At 43.1% G+C, this 23,122-nt stretch overlaps 1 protein-coding gene across 1 annotated transcript in view; it reads right to left on the reverse strand.

Moving 5' to 3' along the window:
* Nucleotides 1–21,387, reverse strand: part of PIK3C2B (phosphatidylinositol-4-phosphate 3-kinase catalytic subunit type 2 beta) — a 95,350-nt gene extending 73,963 nt beyond the window's left edge. The window contains exon 1 of the mRNA XM_039340898.1: nt 20,726–21,387. The gene's annotated coding sequence lies outside the window, so the exon portion shown is untranslated. The remainder of the gene's footprint in view (nt 1–20,725) is intronic.
* Between the last annotated feature and the right edge of the window lie 1,735 nt (nt 21,388–23,122).

Genomic DNA, 23,122 nt, shown 5'->3' on the forward strand with positions numbered 1-23,122 from the left:
ACATGATCATTAATTAGACTTAATTGGTTAACTATGACCATCCCAGACCCAGCCAAGTCCAAAAATGCTAGAGAATTCCTGGAAGCCTGGCACTTTGACAAATTAGCCATGAATAAACACATAATTTCTACATACAGTGGAAAAGATACAATTGACAAGCCAAAAAGGGAACAAAAAGACCAAAATACCTCCCCACCAGCAATCAACACTCAGATGAGCATAGATTAACACCAAGATTAATATCAGACCAACAAACAAGAAGTAAACAATACCCCAATCAAGGAACTGCCAACAAACTAACAGTAAACAGTCCAACCAAAGAATCTCCAACACTGATAGGGCAAGCCACTAGAATACAAATTGAGAGCAAACACCATTCCTTGCTAGAAGCGATAATGCTATTAGTTTGGGTAATGAAATATCTACAAGAAAACAACCAAGCTCAGAGAGCACTAAAGACCTCACATTTCAATCATGAGCTACAAATAGTCTCCTTTATCGCTACACAAGGCAAACAATAAATCCCAATCATAAAACCACATCAACAGAAGAACTCGCCTAGCCTTCAGGCTTCAGAGCCTAGGGATTTCAAGAGTCTTGTGAAAGGTTAATAGGTCAGGGCCATCTGGATCTACAAGGGGATGCAGTTCAAAATGCTGCAATATTCACAGAGTTTTCTAGCAAAAATGTTGGATCTGATTCCTATTGGAAATCATGAAAACCAGTGTGTTTTTAAATGAGTTGAACTATTAACCACAATCCTGTAGAGAACAGCTGTAACAGAAGCTCTTATTTTCCTGACTCTACTTTTCCCTAAGGTAACAACTCCTGTAAGATTATTTCCATCCCTAGAGATGGCCTCATTCTAATTTTACAGACCAACAGCCTTGTTTATCAGAGAAGCAGGAAGAGATTTCAATAAGAACATATCCTGTCCGGTATTCATCTCTGTTTTGCATGTTTAAAAAAGGAAATTTTGCTTTTAAAAGTCTATTTAATTTGTTTCCCCCTTTCCTCAGTTTAATTATAACAATCCCCCTCTGCATCAAAGTATCAATAAAATAAATTATTAGCGATTATAAATATAAATATATTACTAATAAATTAACTTCATAACCACTGTGGAAAGAGGAATAATTTGTATATTCTAAGTCTTCTTGAAACCCATTGGTAACTCCTTTCATTTCTTGATTATCTTTAATCAGGAGAATCAGTTTGCTTTATACAAGGAATAGGAAGGTTGCAGATTTTATGAAATTGAAGATTTAGTTATCAATGACAATCTTGCTACTTCTGTATACATTTTATAAAATGGACACAAGTTCCAATTTGGATTCAAATGAGTCAAATTCAATGCTTTCATAAAATCAGTCATTGACGATATTTAAAGAATGGGATACATCATTTAATAGCAAGTGAATCAGTATCATTTTTATACTAAACCTAAAGCTTTCTAGGCCGATAGTTGTTGATAGCAATTAATCAGCATTTTTTGTCTAAAGTTTTTGAGAATATCATCCTCCCCCCAAAAAATCAATGAGAGTTCTGTGGTTGGTTTTCTATGTCTCTAAGGCATATGAACAATAATCCAGTTATTAGTATGAACTGCTAATTATCTTATTGCAAATCACAAGAAAAACAAACTAAAGGTGTACTTTGTTATTTGTAGAGAGGTCTGTACCAGTGTAAAAATGGACATAATAAAATCATGTACTTCTATAGGAACTGCCTACAAACTGTTCTTAGCTTATTCCAATAAATGCCTCAGCTTCAAAGAGAAAAGGACTACTCCAACTACCAGATGTAGTAAAGCTACAGTGTACAAAGAGCACAAGTATGCACAACTAAATATCTTTAATGAGATGGTGAAAAAGCCACCCATCTGGTGAGTCACTCTGAAACCATATGGAACCTCACAAGCAGACTGACTAAGCAAGATCCACCCTGACCAAGCAAGGCAAAATAGGAACAAATACAGGGCACAGATGACCTAACTTTTTAAAAATATATTAACTGCATAAACAAATCACTGGGCACCTATATAAATAACGAAAAACAAGGTAAGAACTACTGTTCAAATATCTTTTTGATATCTAGATAGCTGTCCTTATTGGGTTTTTCTCTTTTAGTTTTAAAAAGGAATTTCTCATTTAAATCACCTTGTGTAAGAATTCATGTATACTCCGTGTTTCAGGACTGGAATAACACTTATTAAGTTTGGTATTTCTGGACTTTATACAGAAATAAAGATCTAAAGTACCTTTCTGTCTATTTTTCTAAAGCTGGGCTTACCGTATGCTAAATAAATAAATTCCTAAAGTTGGGCTCAGTGGAGAGGTCCCAGATAGAAGGATTAAGAACTCCCCAGTTCAACTTATTTTAAGACTGGTATCAATCCCACAAGATAGACTAGACCAGGAAATCAACTCCAAGTGAAGATTGTTTTGCCTGTTTTTAATTAGTATATTCTCTGGGGAGGCCCGCTTGCTCCACACTTAACAAATCCATGACACATTACCACTTCAGTCTTGGTTCCATCTCCAAAAAGCATGTGAAAAAACATTCTGGTTGTCAACTGTCCTCTGCCTGCTGCCGACAAACTCCAGACACACAGGAACAAGTGACCAGCAAAACTTTAATGCAAAAGAAAAAGTCAGAACTGGGAGTGAATTGCTCCCAGTGCCTTACATAGACGTGCCCCGCCCTCCAACCCCACCCCAATCAGCAAGCTAGCATCCTGTCCTTATAGATAAAAGCCGTAGTTCAATTTCTGCCTTCCCCCCCTCTGGACACATCAGCGCAGCCTCCGCAGTTCCAGCTGTCCTATCCGGCAGCCAGGCAATGTCCTGCTCCTTCCCCGCCGCCAGCATGGCTCCACAGACAGCTCCATGCTCTTTTACAGGGATGTGGCTCCCCGTGGCAACCGGCGCCCTCCCCCGACCACCGGCCACACAGGAGGGGCGGCAGCAACAAGAGACGGCTCCCCCGACATCCAGCTGGTCGTCTCTGCCGCTCAGCTGGCTTCGAGGAATTCCCCTGGTGCCCGGCGAGAGAGAGAGGTGGCTGAGGCGAGAGGCGGTCCCTTTGGCATCCGGCTGGCTTGCCTCCGATGCCCAGCCAGTGGTAGGGACTGTCCCGGCGTCCGGTGACATGGAGCAAGGTGGCCGCGGTGCATGGTGGCCTCGCCAACTCCCAGCTGCTCTTCAGGAGCCGCGCGGTACACGGCCGCAGTGCCTGGTGGCCTCGCCGACTCCCAGCTGACCTTCAGGAGTGGGAGATGCACAGCAACCTTGCTGACTCCCAGCTGGTCCTTGGAAGTCGGGCGGCATACGGACGTTGGCTGGCTGCTGGCTGCTCCTTCCCCCGTCCGCCACCGGGTCATGTCAAACCCAGGGGATGTACGCCATGACGCCCAGGGAGTTGGTGGAGCTACGTTGTTATATCGACCGAAACCTGGCCCAGAGGTTTATCCAACCAGCTCGGTCATGGATAGCCGCCCCCACAGCGACATCACTGTCATTGGCCTGTACTACAAAGAGGTTTTCAGGATCCGGGTGGAGCAGGACCGGTTTCCTGGCGAACTGGGCTTTCAGGTCCTCGAATGCTTTCTGACAGGCCATGGTCCAATCCAGTGGTTGTCTGGGGCATGGCTTACTCACTGTGTGCTTTGTGCGCAGTAAATCAGTCAGGGGAAGGACTACCGCGGCAAAGGAAGGGATGAATTGCCTATAAAAATTGGTGAACCCCAGAAAACTCTGCAGCTGGCGACGAGTGCGAGGCGCCTGCCAGTCCAACACTGCTCTCATCTAATGGGGGTCCATTTCTACGCCGGCCCCTGATATTCTATACCCCAGGTAACCTGGATAAATGTGAATATAAATCTTATTAACAAAACAGTTATTTCATTGCATGGGGGATATAGTTCAATAGCAGAGCATGTGCTTTACTTGGAAAAGCATATTTAAGGCCCAGTACATCTGGTAGCTCTGAAAAAGATTGTTCTCTGAAAGTCAGAGCTAGTCAGTGTAGGCCACACAGAAGTAAATGGATCATTTCTCTGACTTCATAAAAGACAACAGCCTCAGTTCCTAGAAGAGTCATATATTATTTTGCTTGTCTGTTCTACATCAGCCATCTTATACATTTTAACTCCTTTTTGAAAAGCTATCGAAAAAGGGAAATACAAAATTGAAAATAACTAAGTAGGTAGTCCTTTCATTTTTCTAATATATTGTCTCATAATTGGAACAATACAAAGAAGGAACGAAAGAACCTGCTTCCTTTCACTCTAAATTCATTCATAATTTATCTATCAGGTCAAAATATTCATATAAATGAGAATCTTTTCTATGTCTGTCTATCTGTCTGTCTGTCTGTCTCTCTCTCTCATAAACACTAACCTAACCCTAACTATAATTTATAGAGCACACTATATTCAAGTCATTTTCAGAAAAACATGGGTCAGTGACTATTACCTTTTATTTTAGCAAGCATGATATTAAGAGCAATTTTTGGATTTCATCAATAGCTAGGTGCTTTTTTAGGATTGATAATGATCCTCCACTTCTTGTTGAAAGCCATCTCATAAGAATCTGGGAAATAAATATTTAAATTAATAATTACTAAGGTTATAAGGAGTAATTTTGCCTGTGACAGTATTCTTCAGGATGAAGTGCAAATTCAGAATAATTAGAGATAAAGTTCCCTTCAAGGTGAATTTGGGTCTCAATAATTCATGGACAGATTCATGTGGTTTTCTGAGAAGCCATATGGAATGGTTCTTCTCAGGCTGTTTTTTGACTTTTTATCTAATTTACAGCTCTGGGATTTCCTGATGAGCTCTCATTCAAGAACCACCCAAGCCTGACTCTGCTTGACTTTTCCAAATCAGTCAAGTTTAGCCAGATGTTACTACCTAGTTGGTAGCCATTCTCTTCTTAGGGATTCTGAATTGTATGTATAAATTTTAGCAAGTAGCAACATCCAGCTAAGCTTGTCTGGGTTCAGAATCTAGGCAATCCATAGTACTTGTTTATTAAAAAAACACCAGTCATTAGAATAGAAAAATCATAACTGTTGAGTCCCTCGCGGAAGGCAAGACACGAGAAGCAGTTGTAGTTCTCAGTTTTCTTTATTCTGTGTTCAACTCACAAGTAGATGGCTTCAGCAGCTCCCAAAACCTCCCAGCTTCTTATATAGGCATTTCCCGGGTCAATGCGATACTTTTCCTGCGCCAGCACCCGCGCATGCGCATGGCGCTGGCGACAGCCTGTCTGGTCCCGGGCAGCTTTGCACCTGCCCGGGACTGCCTGCAAACGCCCCGAGCCGTTTGCAAGGCTCGGGACATAACACCCCTTTCCCCCGGGCTAAAACTACTACCAACATATAATCATTTATTTTATGCAGTGTTCTGCTTCTCAGTGCTCCTATCGTTACCTGGCTTTTGTTTAGCCAGCAATGTTATGTAATCCTCTAAGTATTTAGGAGACTTCCTTGCTCTCTGTGACCTTCTCAGCTCTGGGTTTCTGACAGGTGTTCCCTGACTGAGGGGTGACAAGAGCCTGTTCCCCTTATCATGCCTTGGTGCCTTCCAAGGACTTTGCCCCGATGCCTGGCCTGCTTGCTCGCCCACCGGGCTCGTCAGGCCAGGGCTTCTGTCACTTTGTGACCTGGTTGACCTGCCTAGCTGTAGGCCCTCGGGCCCCTTGAAGTGATAGCCACTGCTGGGCGTCTCTATAGAACCTCCTAGGTCCGTCCAAGACCTGTCAGGAGGCTGTCCAATCCCTAAGCCCCGTTCTGTGTCCGGGCTCGTGTGGGTCTCTGTACCTTCCCAAAACTCAGTTACTCCCTGATTTGGGCTAGAGGTGTTGCGGTCGGGACTTGGTTCCTCGACCACCTCCCTGTAAGTTTGACCCCCTGTAGGATTAGGGGTAAGGTCAGGCCAACTCTGGGGATTGTGTGCCAGCTCTCTTGCGGGGAATGATTTGTTGGGATGCTCCCGGGTATCCTCCGTGACTGGAGTGTTGTGTGATGTGTGTGGAAAGTGAGTATGCCCCCGGGTGACTCCCTGGCTGGAGTAGGCGTGAGTGCCTGTTGTGTGGGTAAGCTCCATGAATTCCTTTTCGGAGCACTTGCGGAAGCTTGAAATGGGCCGTCAGTGGCTCCATCAGTGGAGATGGGCAGCAACTCGTGCCCTTCCCTTTGCTCCAAAGGATCCCCCTCTCCCCCTGGTAAAGACCCAGGAGTCTCAGCTGGAAGATGCCGCCTAGGGCGGAGTTGGTCGATGTGCCTGCGCAGGACACGACCGTTGTCCAGGGCTACCTCGTAGGATAGAGGACCCGTGACCCTGGAAACAGAAGCGGGGACCCATGTATGACCAGGCCCGTAATTGCGAGTCCAGACCGGGGCACCCTCAAGTAGTTGTCTAGGTGCCCTAGGATGTGAGGTAGATGAAGGCAATCTGTCCGGATGCAACCGGTCAAGTTTAGTAGTAAGTTGACGCCCCCAACGAAGTTCAGCTGGGCTTCTCCCTGTAGAAGTGGACGGTGTGGTGCGATAAGAAAGGAGAAAGTCAGCCAACCTGTGATGCCAGTCCCCGTAGGTGAGTCTTTTCAAGGCGTCCTTTGTGATGCGCACCATACGTTCAGCCATACCGTTGGTGGACGGGTGGAAGGGTGCAGACGTGGCATGACGAATCATGTTAGCCTGTAAGAAAGCTTGGAATTCGGAGGAAGTGAATTGAGGGCCGTTGTCAGATACAATGACATCTGGAAGCCCGTGTGCAGCAAAAATCCCCCTCAGTACCTGAATAGTCTTTGCAGTGGTGGTGGATGAGACAGGTACAACCTCAAGCCATTTTGAATGGCTGTCAACAAGGACCAAGAAGAACTGGCCCTGAAAGGGCCCAGCGTAGTCAACGTGCACCCTCGACCATGGGGACCGTGTTTCCTCCCATCTATGCACGGGAGCTTGGGGCATCTCTGGGCGAGATTGTTGGCACAGGTGGCATGCATGCACCTTAGCCTCAATATCTTTATCTAAACCAGGCCACCACAAGTGGCTGCGTGCAAGAGCCTTCATACGAACAATGCCAGGATGACCCTCGTGGAGGGATTCTAAGACCCTAGTCCTCATTGAGGTGGGAATGACAACTCTGTTTCCCCAAAGCAGACAACCCTGAGAAATGGACAGTTCGTTCCTTTTGGACCAGAAACTCTGAAACTCAGGACTAGGGCAGTGCTCAGGCCAACCAGACAAAACCCAGGAACGGACACGTGAAAGTGTGTGATCTGTACCTGTTTCAGCGGCAACATCCCTGGCACTAGAGGGAGCTCGGGCAAGGCTTGGATTGATAGAATGTTGACAGCTGGCGCAGGGTCAGCTTCTACTACTGGCAGGGGCAATCTACTGAGGCCATCAGCATGGCCATTTCTTTCCCAGGCTTGTGGAGTAAAGAAAAATCATATGCAGACAAAAAAATAGACCACCTAAGCATTCTAGGGGAAATGATTTGGGGAGTCTGCTTACGCGTGGTAAACAGTCCCAGCAGAGGCTTATGGTCAGTGAAGACCGTGAAATGCCTGCCATATAGAAAATCATGGAATTTTTTAATTCCAGCAACAACAGCCAGAGCCTCCCTGTCTATCTGAGCGTAGTTGCGCTCAGCAGAAGGCAATGTTCTGGAGTAATATGCAACAGGAACCTGAGTTCCATCAGACCTGAGGTGGCTCAGGACAGCTCCTATCCCGTAAGGGGACGCATCATAAGCGATGCACACAGGAAGGGACTCGTTGAAATGTGCAAGTATACTGTTAGAAGTGAGCAAGGCCTTGACTTTGTTAAAACAAGCCTCATGTGTTTGTGACCAGTGCCACACTGCATGCTTGTCTAGTAGCCTGTGAAGAGGCTCAGCTACACTGGCTTTATGTGGAAGGAAGGAATTGTAGAAGTTCAGGAGGCCTAGGAAGGCCTGAAGTTCGGCCTTAGACTTTGGCCTAGGTGCTTCTAAAATAGCAGTTAGTTTGGATTCAGCAGGGTGAATCCCAGCAGCATCAATTTTGAACCCCAGAAATTCAGTAGAAGGCACCCCAATCATGCCTTTGTCTTTTTTGAGCTTGAGGCCTGATTTCCTGAATCTTAACAGAACAGCTCTTAGCCTTTCAGCTAGAATGTGTGTGGAGTCTCCTGCAATTAAGACATCATCAAAGTAGGGGCAAACCCCCGGTATACCCCGTAGTGTGTTTTCCATTACGTTTTGGAAAATCCCAGGAGCGACATTCACTCCGAACTGTAGCCTTTTTACCTTAAAGGCCCCTCTGTGGGTCACAATAGTCTGAGCTATAGCAGCAGCATCATCAACAGGCAGCTGTTGATACGCTTGAGCTAGGTCAAGCTTTGCAAAAACGCGCCCCCCCCCGTGAGGGAGGCCAGAATATGACTGACCACAGGAACAGGATAGGCATGTTGCTGCAATGCCTTATTCAGAGTGCATTTGTAGTCAGCACAAATGCGAATGTCCCCATTTGCCTTTAGAGGCATGACAATGGGGGTCTCCCAAGGACTGGAATCAACAGGTTCTAGGATTCCCTGTTGGATCAGTTTGTCTAACTCAGTGTCAATTTTACTCTTTAAAGCAAAAGGGACCCTTCTTGCTTTAATTCTAATGGGAGTGACAGTGGGGTCTAGCTTTAAGGACACAGGGGGTCCTTTGAATGTGCCCAGCTGGGGGCTGAAAACATCTGAAAATTCTTTGCAGACTTCCTGTAGGTCGAGTGTTTGTAAGCTGTTGAGTCCTGTGACGTGTATTCCCAGGGTCTCAAATCAATCGAGTCCTATGAGACTCGTTCGTTCACCCCCTACTACTAGTAAGTCTAGTGGACCTTCAAAATTCTTGTATTGCACGTTAAGGGTGGCCTCCCCCTTAACACACACTCTTGAATTTTGAAAATCTGTTAACACAATGTCAGAAGGCCTTAACTTGGCCTGAGTTCCACTACCGGAACAAATCTTCCTAAATGTATGCAAGGAGATGATTGAAAGGGCAGACGCTGTGTCTAGTTCCATAGTTAATGGAACCCCTTGTAGCTTCACCTTGAGTGACAGCTTTTTTTTAATGGGCTTGTGTGTGCCTGTCCTGAGGATGCTCCTTCGCGAAGCGCAAAACCCTACCCTATTCTGGCTGGGAACCCTGGTACCTTTCAGGCGCAGTTCTTCCTGAGGCTGTACCTTTCGTCGGCCCAGACACACAGCTGCAATGTGTCCTTGTTTGCCGCATGCCCGGCAGGTAGCGGAGCAGAACTTGCAGTCGGTTCTCCTGTGGCGATGCACTTGAGTGGAGCTGAAGAGCTTCCCTTCTGATTTCCTTCCTTCGTGGGGTGGAGACGGTCGACTTCCTCGTCCGGATCCTCCTCGGAGTTTCCTTGGACGTCTTCCTGGTGCACGGATGCAACTTCTGGACTGTTTCTGATCGGCCGCATGTTTTTGACGGCGCCGCCTGCTGCTTCTTCTGCGGTGACCTCTCTTAAGGCATCTTGGAAGGACAGTTCTTCTTTGGCAAAAAGCCTCTGTTGTAGATCTCAATGCCTTAAGCCGCACACGAATCGGTCCCTCAGTCGTTCTTCAAGGTCCTTGAACTCGCAGGGCTTGGCGGCCTTCCTCAATGCGGCGATGTATTCTTCGGTCGACTCTCCGGATCGTTGATCCCTCTGCTCGAAGGTGTGGCGCCATGCGATGACGGACATCTTAGGCTGGAAGTGCTCCTTCAGTAGCTTCTTTAGATCTGCGTAGCTAACAGACTCTACTGGAACAGGTGCTGCAAGGTTTTCTGCGATTTCGAAGGCGTCTTGACCGCAAACACAAAGCAGGGTGGCAGCCTTCAAGCTCTCTTCCCTCACTTGGTTTGCCTTGAAGTAGTTCTCCACCCTGGCTACGTAGGACTCCCACCGCTCTGGATGTGAGACGTCGAACTCCGAAAGCCTTCCTACCTTTGCCATCTTCAGGAGACGGGTGTATCAGCCAGCCTACCCCCGAATGCGCACTGGATTGGCGAGTAGCTGCCGAGTCAACGCCGTTCCGCTGCTCAGGACTCACTTGGGTAAGCTTACACTTCTTCCTTTCCAGGTGATGTAAGGCATCCCACCTTCGTCGCCAGTGTTGAGTCCCTCGCGGAAGGCAAGACACGAGAAGCAGTTGTAGTTCTCAGTTTTCTTTATTCTGTGTTCAGCTCACAAATAGATGGCTTCAGCAGCTCCCAAAACCTCCCAGCTTCTTATATAGGCATTTCCCGGATCAATGCGATACTTTTCCCGCGCCAGCACCCGCGCATGCGCACGGCGCTGGCGACAGCCTGTCTGGTCCCGGGCAGCTTTGCACCTGCCCGGGACTGCCTGCAAACGCCCCGAGCCGTTTGCAAGGCTCGGGACATAACAATAACCAAATGAATGAGGATGCTTACACTTGGAGGATAATCTAAACTCCTATTTAGCTTATAACAGGATTTAAACTAAGGCAAGAGCTTCATATTATTAAGGAATGTATGGGAAAACATGCAGTCCAACTGTACTGTAATTAATAAAAGCTCTGTCTCTTCATCACCGATTATATCTAAACACACTGAAGAGATAGCAGCAATTCAGAGACACAAACCATGACCTGACATTTTGGTATCTTTATCATCTTAAGTCATGGAATGGTGAATCATGATTTACCAAATAAGCCAAAATAATAAACTATACTTTATAGAACACACTATGTTTGTACAACTGTTAAGCTAAAATGGAGCTAAATCACATTAGAGGATATTTGTAACATATGAACATACCGTGTATTATAAGAGTTTTTTAATAGAACCCTTATATAATTCCTATAGAGGATAGAATTTTCAGGAAGACATTGTCACAGGGACAAATTAACTAGTGATTGAAATCTCTAGGATGGGGATATGTCTGATTCCAGGGTAACTGGAAGGAGGAAGTAAAGAGGAGGAGGAAGATGTGTTGCTGCCTTAAGCTAATTGTAAAAATAATAAAGCTGGGATACAAATAAATGAATAAGCAAATAAAACTAGAAGCAAACAATTAACATCTCCAGCACAAACAATGCATGGCTATCACCAAGTGTACTACACATCTATGGATAATTATGCTTTGTAAATAGTGATTTTATTAAGCAAGAAGCATGGTTTTGGAGCATGTACTGTATACTTTGTATGATTATCCTATAAAAATGAAGGGGACATTGGACTCAAGGCAAGAATTCCACAAGGCATACACCTTGCTCAAGATCCATCCCCATCACACAGTAATGCAATATTCCTTTGTAGATCAGAGGATAACATCCCATAAAATTACTTTTCTTTTGATTTAAGAGCAACTTAAATGGGGGGGAGGGGAGAGACAACAGAATTTTCCTATGCAGCACAAAGCATAGAGAGGGTTACAGTATTCAGGGTAATTATCACCTTTTGCCCATTGAGTGCTATGCTGCTTAGAGAGTTATCCCTTTCTGGAATAAAATAATGTTTGTTTCTATGCTTGTAAATTCATTCACACCTGCTATAAGCCATGCCAACTCTGTGGATCTAACAAAAATTCCTCCATATATAGTATTCTGAGGAACCAAATGTCCCGAGAATAGGCAGAACTTTGTCTAAAATAAATGTAAATGAGAACAATAATTATACTCAGATGAATCTTTTTTTTACAAAACCATTAAAAAAATACATCCAAGATATTTCAAAGATACTGACACTGGATTTGCTCTACACAATGTGGAAAACATGAAAATTACGAAAGGGAAGCAATGGAATCAGAATAATTCAGTACTGCATAATGGCTGATGGGAATGAGAAAATATTTCCTCTGCTGCTGCACCATGTTTATGCAGTGGTTGTGATCATGTTATTTTTTATAATATTTTATTTTGGGGTCTTGCAGACTTCAGAAGAGCCTCACTGTGCCCCATTCACCATTATGGGAGCTATTTAACATTTGTTACAGAAATTCTTTATTTAAATACATAGTCTTTTTCAAAGCATAGGTACCTCAGACCTCCAAATGTATTTAATTCTGTCTTTTGATAAGCTTTTTGATCTGCTGTGAATCTAGGCCTATTGCCCAGAAAGTTCAGCAGCATTATTTTATTTAAAAAAAAAATAGCTGACCATCTAGTATCTAATGCAGGCATGCAAAGTCTTATCTTAGGATGCTAAGAAAATATATAAAAAAATAATAATGATGCTCTATAGAAAGAGCAGCAAATTCAGAAGGGTGTCTTCTGTAGCTCTCTGCTCCCCCACCCCAATTTTGGCTTATAACTGCAGGAAACCACATGAAAGGAAGCCCTTTAAAAGTGAGTGGCGGGGGTGAGGTTATAACCCATCTGGTAGAAGGGACATGTGTCTGAATACTTGTGTGCTACAGCAGCCCAAATGTGAACAGCCTAAGGCCAGAAGCGCTTGTATTTCTAGCAGCTGAGCACCACCTGCTCTGCTCAGGAGACAGACATGGGAAGTCAAGCAGAAAGATTGTACTGAAGTCTGTGGGAATTCACAGTCAAGCCTGTTCCCCATTCTCCACTCGCCCACTCCCCACTGGCAGCATGAATTGCCAAGCATGAAGATCACTTGCAGCCGCTGAGCTGAGGAAAGAAGGCCCAGCACAGGCCCACCTTCTTTGGGAGGGAGAATGTAGGGAGGTACATAACCACCTGATTCCCAAAACCATGAAATCAGAGCAGCACTAAGACTAAACAAGATTCTACCCCAAAAAAGGAAATACCAGAGTGTTTTGATTTTGTTAAGGCTTTTTATTTAATAATTTTAATTGCAATTTTAAAAAGATAGATGTGGAAAAAAGGATACATAAAAATAGTAATATCCAACAAATCCATTATGAAATTGTAACAGCAAAGCAAACAAACAAACAAAAAAATAGAAAGACCAATAGACTTGGAATAAAATTTTCTGTTGGATTAATTTCAACTTCAAGTTCAAAAAATAACAACCTTGGATCCATTGATATTCCATTCCTAGATATTCTAATTATTCCATAAGTCATAAATATCAGTAATTTCAATTTTGAAGCCATTTTTCAGTGTCTGATATAATTTCAAAACCAGTTTATTTTCAGCAATTTTCCCTTCTTTGAGGCACCTAAAGTATCTGGTTCATACTGGGATATCCAAATATGCTTAAGTAATTATACTGCTTTATAAGAAAACATTACAAAATAATTGATTTAAAGTAACTATCACACAGCCTGCCCATCCTTCCTAACAGAACATATTTCTTATTTTAAAAATACAGTTTTTCCATAAAGCTAAATATTCATGAGAGTCAGCAAAATCCAGTCTACCTTCCCAAAAAGGCCAAATATGTCCAACTGCCTATAAGCCAGTTAATGAAAAACGTGGTTTTTTTTTTGCAGTATGTTGACCCACAGAATTGCTACAGTATTAACAAAGATACACTATAACTCTCCTATAGAGTCCACAGAAGTTCATATTCAGTTTATTTCTGATTCCACATAAATATAAATGATTAAATGAATGCCTAATTATATTTTTGCAAGTCTAGAAATATATCTGTTTGGAATTAACATCAGAATACCTCTTAAAATACTTCTCAATCAGGCAGTTTAATAACATTATTTATGCACCATCAGAACAATGCCATACTATACTCTAGGGCAGGCATGTCAAACTCACGACATCATGTGACGTCACACGATGTATCACGACTTTTTCCCCATTGCCGGCAATGGGGTGGGTGCGGTTTCAGTATGATGTATCCGGCTCGTGGGCCGGCAGTTTGACATGCCTGCTCTAGGCAACATATTAAGCTTCATTAGCTTAATAAGCTAATTCTTAGAATTAATTAAGGTAATATTTTTTGCATTGCATTATTTCAATCTTATAAAAATATTAGAAAAGCTGGATTGGATTGGATCAAATGACAATGTAAAGCCCATATACAAGGCACAAGTACAATAGAATCCTCACACTCATAACTTCAGGAGCTAATTTAAAGAAGCCTGCAAGTGGAAGAACTATATAGAAAAAAAAACTACTGAAATATCCAGTGTTGCCTTATCTCCCACAAATTTGTCTTTTCTCCCATTAAGCATTAAGGCCATGCTAGGGACCATTGCTATGTATTGTGGCCGTGAATTCAAAAGATTGACTTTTTGTAGGTAAGAAGTTATTTTCATTTGTTCCAAACTTCTCGTGAAAGATTGCAAAGTTGGAATTGATTGACCTTCCCCCCCCCCAAAGAAAAAAATTCCTGTTTCCCTTGCATGTGTCGGCGGCGGATTGTGAAGAAGCAACATCACAGGGGTGGAAGTCAGATAAGGAAAGAAAGGCAATTTCTGGGGGTGAGCAAGGATTTCTTTCCTTACCTGCCCCACTTGTTCCAAGGCTACTTTCCACTCAGATGCATTGCTCTTGCCAATGGCCTGACCACCCACTTCAGCACCCTCCCTCCCTGAGCCTCCAGCACTTCACCTGCTGCTTTGGTGGCTCTGTAGGCAGAGCTGTGAAGTTCTCTCCTCTGACAAAGAAATCGTAGTTGAATGGGCAGGTGAGGGGGAAACCTGCCCCACTTGTTCCATGGCCGCTTTCAGCCAAGCCGCATTGCAGCAGCATTGGGTGCAATACGCGAGGCGCCATGCCAAAACCAGCCGTTTGCCGCCTCCTGCCCAATGTCGCTGCCATGAGGCCGCAGAACAAGCTGGGCGGCAGTAAGAAACCGGTATACTGGTTCCTTACCTCGGCCCGGCTTGTTCCATGGCCTCATGGCAGCGGCATTGGGTGCGACGCGCAAGATGGCAAATGGCTGTGGCCAAAGGCAAACAGCCCAGTGCCATTTCCATGAAGTGCCCCCTGGCTCCTGGGAGTTGTGCTGGCATCTTTCATGCCGGGCATTCTATGCGCTGAGTTTCTGAAAAGGTTTGCGATGGGCGTGGGTGCGATGGGGGTGGCAAGTGGCTGTGGCCAGAGGCAAACAGCCACGTCGCACTGAAACCGGCCGTTTGCCAACTCCTGCCCAGTGCCGCTGCTATGAGGCCGTGGAACAAGCCGGGCGGCAGTAAGAAACCGATATACTGGTTCGTTACCTCTGCCTGGCTTGTTCCGCAGCCTCATGGCAACCGCATTGGGTGCGACGCTCAAGGCAGCAAACAGCCATGTCATGCCAAAACTGAGGGGACGGCAGGCTATAGCTGCTGATGGACACAGTTGGCCCCCATGAGCTTGCTGTGTGTGGGAGCTGATGGTGTCAGGCAGCAGCCGCCCTGGCCCCTGCCTCGCCTTGCAGCAGTGGCACCCCTGCCTTGCCTCACCCTGCAGGACGAGCCTCTTGTCCACCGTCCCACCCACCAGAGACCTGGATCTCCTCCAATCCTGCCTGGCCCCCACAGGCATCCCTACCCATGAGCAACATCAAGGTGGCCACGCCCACCCCAGCCCACCCAGTCTGCCATGACCAATGCAGCCACGCCCACCAATGGGCCACACCCACTCAATGGGCCATGCCCACCTGGCACTCAACAATACATAAGTGGTTTTGGGTTTCAGTTTGGGCACTCGGTCTCTAAAAGGTTCGCCATCACTGTTCTAATTCATTCACCATGTATGTTGAATGTTTGACCCCTTATTCTAGTATTTTCTGTTTTGTAAAATTAAATACAATGTTTTAGAGGGTACATTTTTAGCATCACCTGCAGCATTTCTCATCTCTTGCAATAACAATTTTAAAAATTCTTGTTATCATATAACCTCTTGAAAGATTTTCCAAAGTCAACTCATTCATGCCAGTTGCACTCCTAAGCTAAGCAAATGTGAGCTTCACTGCTGGGTCACTCCATGACTTCTCAGAATTAAATTCTGCACAGCTTTCATTTTCTATGCAGAAGTTTCGGCTCAAATCAGACACGCATGACAATTTGCACTGCAAAAACAGTTAGCTGCATCTCTCAGGCAAAGACACAAAGGGAGCCAATTTTGCACAGGATCAGATATCTAACTGCTTTGTAATGACAGTCACAGCCAAATTCTGATTACTCCTCAGTGTATAAATAATTGGCATTTTTTTTCAGATGGACACAGTATGCTTCACCTGCTAAGAAACCTTGAAAATCTAGTTGAGTACTATCAGGAGCCAAAAGGACAAGTGTATTTGCATACATATAAATGTAAAATAGCATATTAGTACAATTACAGGAGTAGCTGAGACTGCAGTGATGCAGAAATATATCCTAAGCATTAAAAATAGAGGAATGTGTCTTCAAATTTAATTATAAACACAAATACTTTTAATTAACTAAAATTAATGGCATATTTAAAACATTAAGTAATTGCTTCTGGCCTTGTGGCTGTAATAAGCAATTTGTTATGTAATTAATTTTTATGCTTGATATTGCTCTCATCCCCATCTGGTCTTTTCACAGACCAGATTTCTGCACATGACCAGCAGCCATTTCACCTAAGCAAATTATCTCCAGTTCATCTAACACAATTGTCCTCACCAAGCAGTCTTATAATGACTTGCAGCTGTTTTGTCAGAGTTCTTAGAGAAGCTGTGGAGAAAGTGATTAACCTTCTTCTCTGTACCTATGGAACAGATCACATGAACAAACAGCACTTCTATTCTCCATCATCCCTTGCCAGATAAGGAAAGCCTAACAATTTAGGTTCATTCTGTAGCTGGTGAACAGAAGAAGAAGAAAAAATACAAATACAAAATTATGCCTTGTTGAGCCCATAAACTGCTGCTTTCCTCAGAACAATTTAAATAACCTTTCAAATGCTTGACTCTACATCTGCCATAATCTTAGTTCATTTGCTATGTTGCCTAAAGCTGATGGGTATTTCACATCTAAATATTCTGGACAGCATCATGTTGGAGGGAGCTATGCTGCAGCTTTCTTTGATTTTTTTTATATATATCCACAAAGCACAAAAGCTCTTCTTTGAGTTAGTTCCAAATCGAAGCAGCCAGTATTTAACTTTGAATGTTCTGTCTTTCTTGACTGTATCTTCACAAAACTAATAAATCACCTCTTTTGCAAGGTGTCTCTTCCCTTTATCTCAGTATAAAAGAAAACAAAGTGTTCCTCTTTATAGGTGCAACATTGTTCAAACAGTGCCTCCAGGAGCAAACTTCTGTCCAACAACAGCATCATCAATTCATAATATTTTAGGTGGCACAGACCATCCCTTTCCAATAATTAACACAGTACTCCATGTCTGTTCAGGGATTCCTACTGAATAAAAATACATCAAAGTGCTGCAGTCAATTCTGCCTAGTGCAGCATTATCCATTTAAACACTCCCATCAACAGAAATCCTTCTCCAAGGGTAGAATCCAGGCTATTATTCTAATATACTTGTATACAAAAAAAAATTTTGGGATATTTCTAGAGTAGGCAGCCACCAGCAACTATTCATTACACCTGCTCCTCATTATGCTTTTGTTTAGATCGACTAGCAAGCTTGTGGAATCAACTCCACACTGGTAGAAATGACCTTCCAGGCTTCTGTCTTTCACAGCCATTTCTGCAGAAGCCCCAAAACTGGAATTTTTGTGGCATACAAAGCAACTGCTATCTTACATGCAATGAATGGACAAGCTGTGCTACGGAGTAGCTGACAAGTCTTTCATGTTGATTGCCTACTGTAAATCTTAAAATGTCCAACAATATTTCATCTTTACCCAAAAGGAAGCTAATCCTGAAATTAAAACAACTCCCTCTACCCACCCCATAAGAATCATCAAGCAGAAACATGAAATTATACATTCCTACAGAAATTTTATGCAATGCCAGATTACCCTTGTAGAGAACCTGGGTGTTGCCAGATGCAGCTGAAATCAATCCTTAAGATTCCCTTTCCTCTGGCAAAGGGGCTGTATATATTTGGATACGTATGTGGGAATGTGCATCCTCGCACACCTATCTCCCCAAAGGGAAACTCCAAGGTAAAATAGATAATGATTAAATAACATTTAATGCCTGTAAAATAAGATAATCCGTTCATTAAATTGATCTTCTGCCTGTATAAATGAACCAATCTTTCCCACACAAACAGAAGCACACACACATATATAGGCCCCTTCCACTGCCAACAGAAATAGCAAAAACAAAAGGGGGAGGGGGAATCAGGATGCAGATGGGAGAAGGAAAGAACAGATCTGTATAAACTAGAGGAAGAGATAACTAGACAGAGAAAAGTGAAAGAGAATTCCTGTTTAGGAATGACAAAAAGGGCAAACGGTATAGCAAGAAGCCCTATACCACCCCCAATCTGGGGAGGCTAATTTTCAAAGGCATCCTCAGCATCTATATCTGCATCATTTTCACTTCCTCCAATTTAGTAGATTCACTTCTACTACCTAAACAACAGGTGTTTAATTGGGGAGGGGAGGAAATAATCTTCCTATCTGAAAGGGCTGCCTCATCTTGACTGCAAAAATCCAGAGAACCACTAGATCAGGGGTTCCCAACCCCTGGTCCATAGACTGGCACCGCTCTGTGGCATATCAGCAACTGGGCCTCAGAAACAAGCCCCATTCGTGGGATGCAGGCAGTATGCAAAACCACACCCCCTCTGGTCTACGGGAAAAACCTTTCTCCACAGCACTGGTCCCTTGTGCCTATAAGGCTGGGGGCCACTGCACTAGATGACAGCATACCGGCTGGTAAACATGGCAGTCTTTGTGCACCCAACAATCATGTACTTCATAGACTCATGCTGACTGGATCAGGTGTAGTTGGTCGAAGACACTGGAGAGTACCAGATTGGCGAAAGATTCACATGAAGTTTTGGATGGATTTAAAATCCATTGCTGCTCTAAGCCAAATGCTTGCTACTTCTCCTTGAAATAAATGGAACTGTTCAGCTTGACCCAGTCATGTTATGTCTTTTGTTTGCTAAAAATCCATGGCAATGTAGCCTGTGAGTCCTGACCTGCACAGCTCTACCAGTTGAGGAGGGGCAGTGTTCTTCATTGCCAGGCAGATTTCACTGCAGATAAAGCTCTTCTAAGTTGGCCTTAAAATTGGGAGGAGGGGAAACCTATATAATAAAGACACTGGCTTCTTCTAAAGATTGCTGGAAATCAATAGCAAAACTTCCCAGGGGCTCTTCTCTTTTGCCCTTGGTCGCCTGTCATTACCACCAATTAGTCAGAGGAATCCTAGAATTGTCTGTTGTCATACTACAGTTTTTATTTACATTGCCTGGAGGATTGTATTTTGCCTTTGGGAATAATAAATACATTTATTACATGCGATGGGATTATTTGTATGCTTAAAGGAAAGATGGCGTAAAGCTTAGAAAGTAGGAAAGCATTGTAACATATAATCAGAATTTAACAGTTGTTGGTTTTTAAGCCAATAGAATTTTTTTTTAAAAAAAAACCTAAAGCAACTATTTGTGCTAAGGTGGATCACATACCTTCTCAGTAATCACTAAAATGAAGAGTAATACATCTTTAGAACTGCTTTAATGTTACACTGTAATGACATAATGCAGTACTAAAATACAAGGCTACTAACACCACAGCGAAGAAGAGATCATACAGTTAAAGAGAAATAGTTGTGAAGGACATAATTTTCCATGGCTTTAAATCAAGGCTGCAGGTTTTTTTTCATCTACCTGTTAAATACATAGCCTTGTACTTATAAACTCCAAATCCAGTTTCACGTTCCTGTTTTTATTTTAATTTTTACAAAACTGGGCAGGATAGAACAAAGAAAATGAGTTACAAGCAACCTGTGTCTGGCCCAAAGAGGTTTTTTGTTGTTGTTGGTTTTTTTTAAAAAAAGATCAAGAGCTCCTGTTTTCCTTCTGCAAATTAGAGCTCACTCTGTAATTGAGGATTTTATCCTGCTGTTCATCATTTTAATTAGGACTATTGTAAAATCCTAATAAATTGCACTACACTTTAAACGTTAATAATAGTCATAATGCAGATGTACAGAACTCCTGGAATAGTTATGAAAGAATCTTTTTTTGGGTGGGAAATTCCAACAATATGCTTACAACTCTGTGAACCAAATCCTAACCTTGCATTCTTCCTCAAATATAAGGAATTCATCTTCATTCCTTTTTAGCCTCCCTCTCTCTGATGCCCAATTGTGGATGATGGGGGCTGTAGTCCAGCCTATTCATGAGCATACCAGAACGCTGGCTGGAGAAGGCTACTTGAGATATTTGTTTAAGGAAGGTTAAACAGAAGAGTAATAATGCTGTCCACGTTCACAGTATTAGGTTTTTCACTCTTCACCGCACCCCTTTTGTGATCTTATCTCCCCACCTCACTCTCAGCCACTAGCTTTGAGATAGGATGCGGTAGAAGCATAACTCAGGAGAGGGTCTTACTTCTAAATCTAAGCACATCCTGTTAAAACCATTTTTTAAAAAAAAACAAAAAACCCATCTACTTCTGCAGCTAGGACGAGGTTATTCCAGGAATTGGGCAACATCCGCCTCTCTACCATTCACTAGTAAGCTGAGATCAGCCTCCATGCCTATAACCTGCTCGTCAAGGTTTAAACGACTCTCCAAGGCTGGGCTGCAACAGTTCCCTCTCCGCCCTTATTTCCTAGTGCGGATTTCACCCCCCCCCCATACATCAGCTGCAAGCACAGTCTTCCTGCTCCAGTCCCTTTCACAAAGGCATTCCGCGAGTTCATTCCCTGCCCTCTGCAGCTAGTCGTTTTCTTACCTGATTTCCTGATCCTCCTCCAGCAGTTTCCGAACGAGAGAATTCCGCTTGCCTTTCGCTGCCACAACGCCTCTGTCGTTTCGGGCTCCCCTGGGGGATAATTCCGGGATAGCCCTCCGGCTGATCCGCTAATCCTCCAGCAGCTGGCATTAAAAATCCAAGCAGGAAAATCAGCCGTTTCGGAAGGTTAGCTGGCGCTGCTGAATCAACCCATCGGGCTTGCAAATGCTTATCTGAGCAGAGCGAACGAGGCGGGGAGAAAGGCCATGCAAACGAACAAGACAATAGAGGGGGAAAGGGAGGGAGAGGAAACGCGCCCCCTTCTGGGGACCTTGTGCGTCGACTGGATGAACTCGCACTGTCCAGAGCCAACTTCGGGCGCTCCGCTGCATTTGTGGAACGCAGAAAAGCAACCAGGTTTTCTGTCTCTTAAGTCTCGAGGACCCAACCACCCCTCCCATTCCAGCCTCGAGGCGATGGAGGTTGATTTTACAATCTGGGGCACCCACTAAGGTTGCCTGACAAAACCCTTTGCTTTATTCCACTGGGAAGATGGTTTCGAACGCCACAGGAAGTTTTGTTTTCTTGTTGGCTTTTCAAACAGGCAGAAAATTAAATGAGAAACTTGGCTTGTGACTTTTTTTTCTTCTTTGCCATCCTCTCTTCTTTCTTCTGAGGCATCTCATTTAAGCTTGTCATAAAGCAAGAAAACGCCTGCAGATTTGGAGCAAAATCCGTATTATATTGTGCAAAAACACCTTGAGAAAAATTGAATGCTCAATTGTACAAGAAAACTATAAGCTGTTAACTTTTTTTTAAAAAAAAAAAGAATTGGGAATAAAATAAATGATGCAATTTTATGCTGCACTGTTATCAGCCTCATGTCAATCCTTTTGCATTAACTGCCAGCTCTGACTATAATAATAATAATAATAATAATAATAATAATAGTAAAGTTGGAAGGGACCTTGGAGGTCATCTAGTCCAACCCCCTGCTCGGGCAGGAAACCCTACACCATTTCGGACAAATGGCTGTCTAGTCTCTTCTTAAAAACTTCCAGTGTTGGACCATTTACTGCTTCTGGAGGCAAGCTGTTCCACTGATTAATTGTTCTCACTATCCTCCTGTTAGCTGGCAGCTTCTTTTGTATCATATGAAACTAGTTAGGCACCATATTTTTGGTTTCCAAAACAGTAAAATATTCTTAGTTTCCAGAACACAAGTTTTAATAGACATTATATGAGATCCAGATGTCACATGGAGAATAGATACAATCAAATAAATAAGAATAAAATTATGGAAAAGTAGTTGTACTAGCTTACAAAGCAAGAAAGAGTGCTCTGGTACCTTAAAATATCTATTGTGGAAATCATTTCATCGGATAAATAGTAGGAGAAACCTGCATCAAAGACCAAATCAAAGCAACACAACAATTTTTTTTTCCTTCTGAAAAAACTGTAGGTTCATTCTTACTCCTACAACATCTTCCTTCCTCTCTTAAATGGTTTCTGGAGAAATGAAAGTACAGAGGATCTTTTAACATTCTATCTAATAAAAAAAAGTTTTAACAAATATTAGATTAGATTAGATAACCTTTATTGTCATTTTTTTCCTCCAGGCACAATGGCACACATTAAAAAATGAAATTTAGTTGCTTCCTCTCAAAGTGTACAATACATAACACACATTTAAAACATACTATATACAATATATGTATAGACCTACACCCTTACATATAAGTAACATAAATATTATTCATTGTCCATCTTGAATACATAAGGGAAGAAGGAAGCTTTAGAGTTCACAAGGTTAATACTGTATGGAACAAAGCTGTGACTGATCCTGCTTCAGATACCACGGAGTCTCTTCCCAAAAGGTAACAAGGAAAACAGGTCATGAAGAGGAATATAATGACATTACTTGGAATTCAGGGTGAGAAATAATAGGGGATGGGAAAGACACCCAAGAGTGGGAAACGGAAAGGGAAGAGGAACTAATTTTTAAAGAAAATCTGATATGGTACCCCAAGAACTGGGACTTGAAAGAGAATGTTACCTAGAGCACCTTCAAATAAAGGAGCACTCCTGGCCATCATAAGAATAAAATAATAAAGATAGTACAACAATAAATAAACTAAATAAACTAAACTAAGATGATCAAAGGCCTGGAGATTAAAACATACGAAGAACAGCTACTGGACTTGGGTTGTATTTGGCTAGTTTAAAAAAAAGAAGTAGGGGAGACATAATAGCAGTGTTCCAGTATCTGAGGTGCTGCCATAAGGCAGAGGGGGCAGGTTGTTCACCAAAGCACCAGAGGGAAGGACAAGAACAACGGTTGGAAACTGATCATAGAGAGAAGCAACCTGGAATTAAGGAGAAACTTCCTGACAGTGA

Source organism: Crotalus tigris, unplaced genomic scaffold, assembly GCF_016545835.1.
Source record: "Crotalus tigris isolate CLP2741 ecotype Arizona unplaced genomic scaffold, ASM1654583v1 scf7180000017550.10884619, whole genome shotgun sequence".
Classification (NCBI taxonomy): domain Eukaryota; kingdom Metazoa; phylum Chordata; class Lepidosauria; order Squamata; family Viperidae; genus Crotalus; species Crotalus tigris.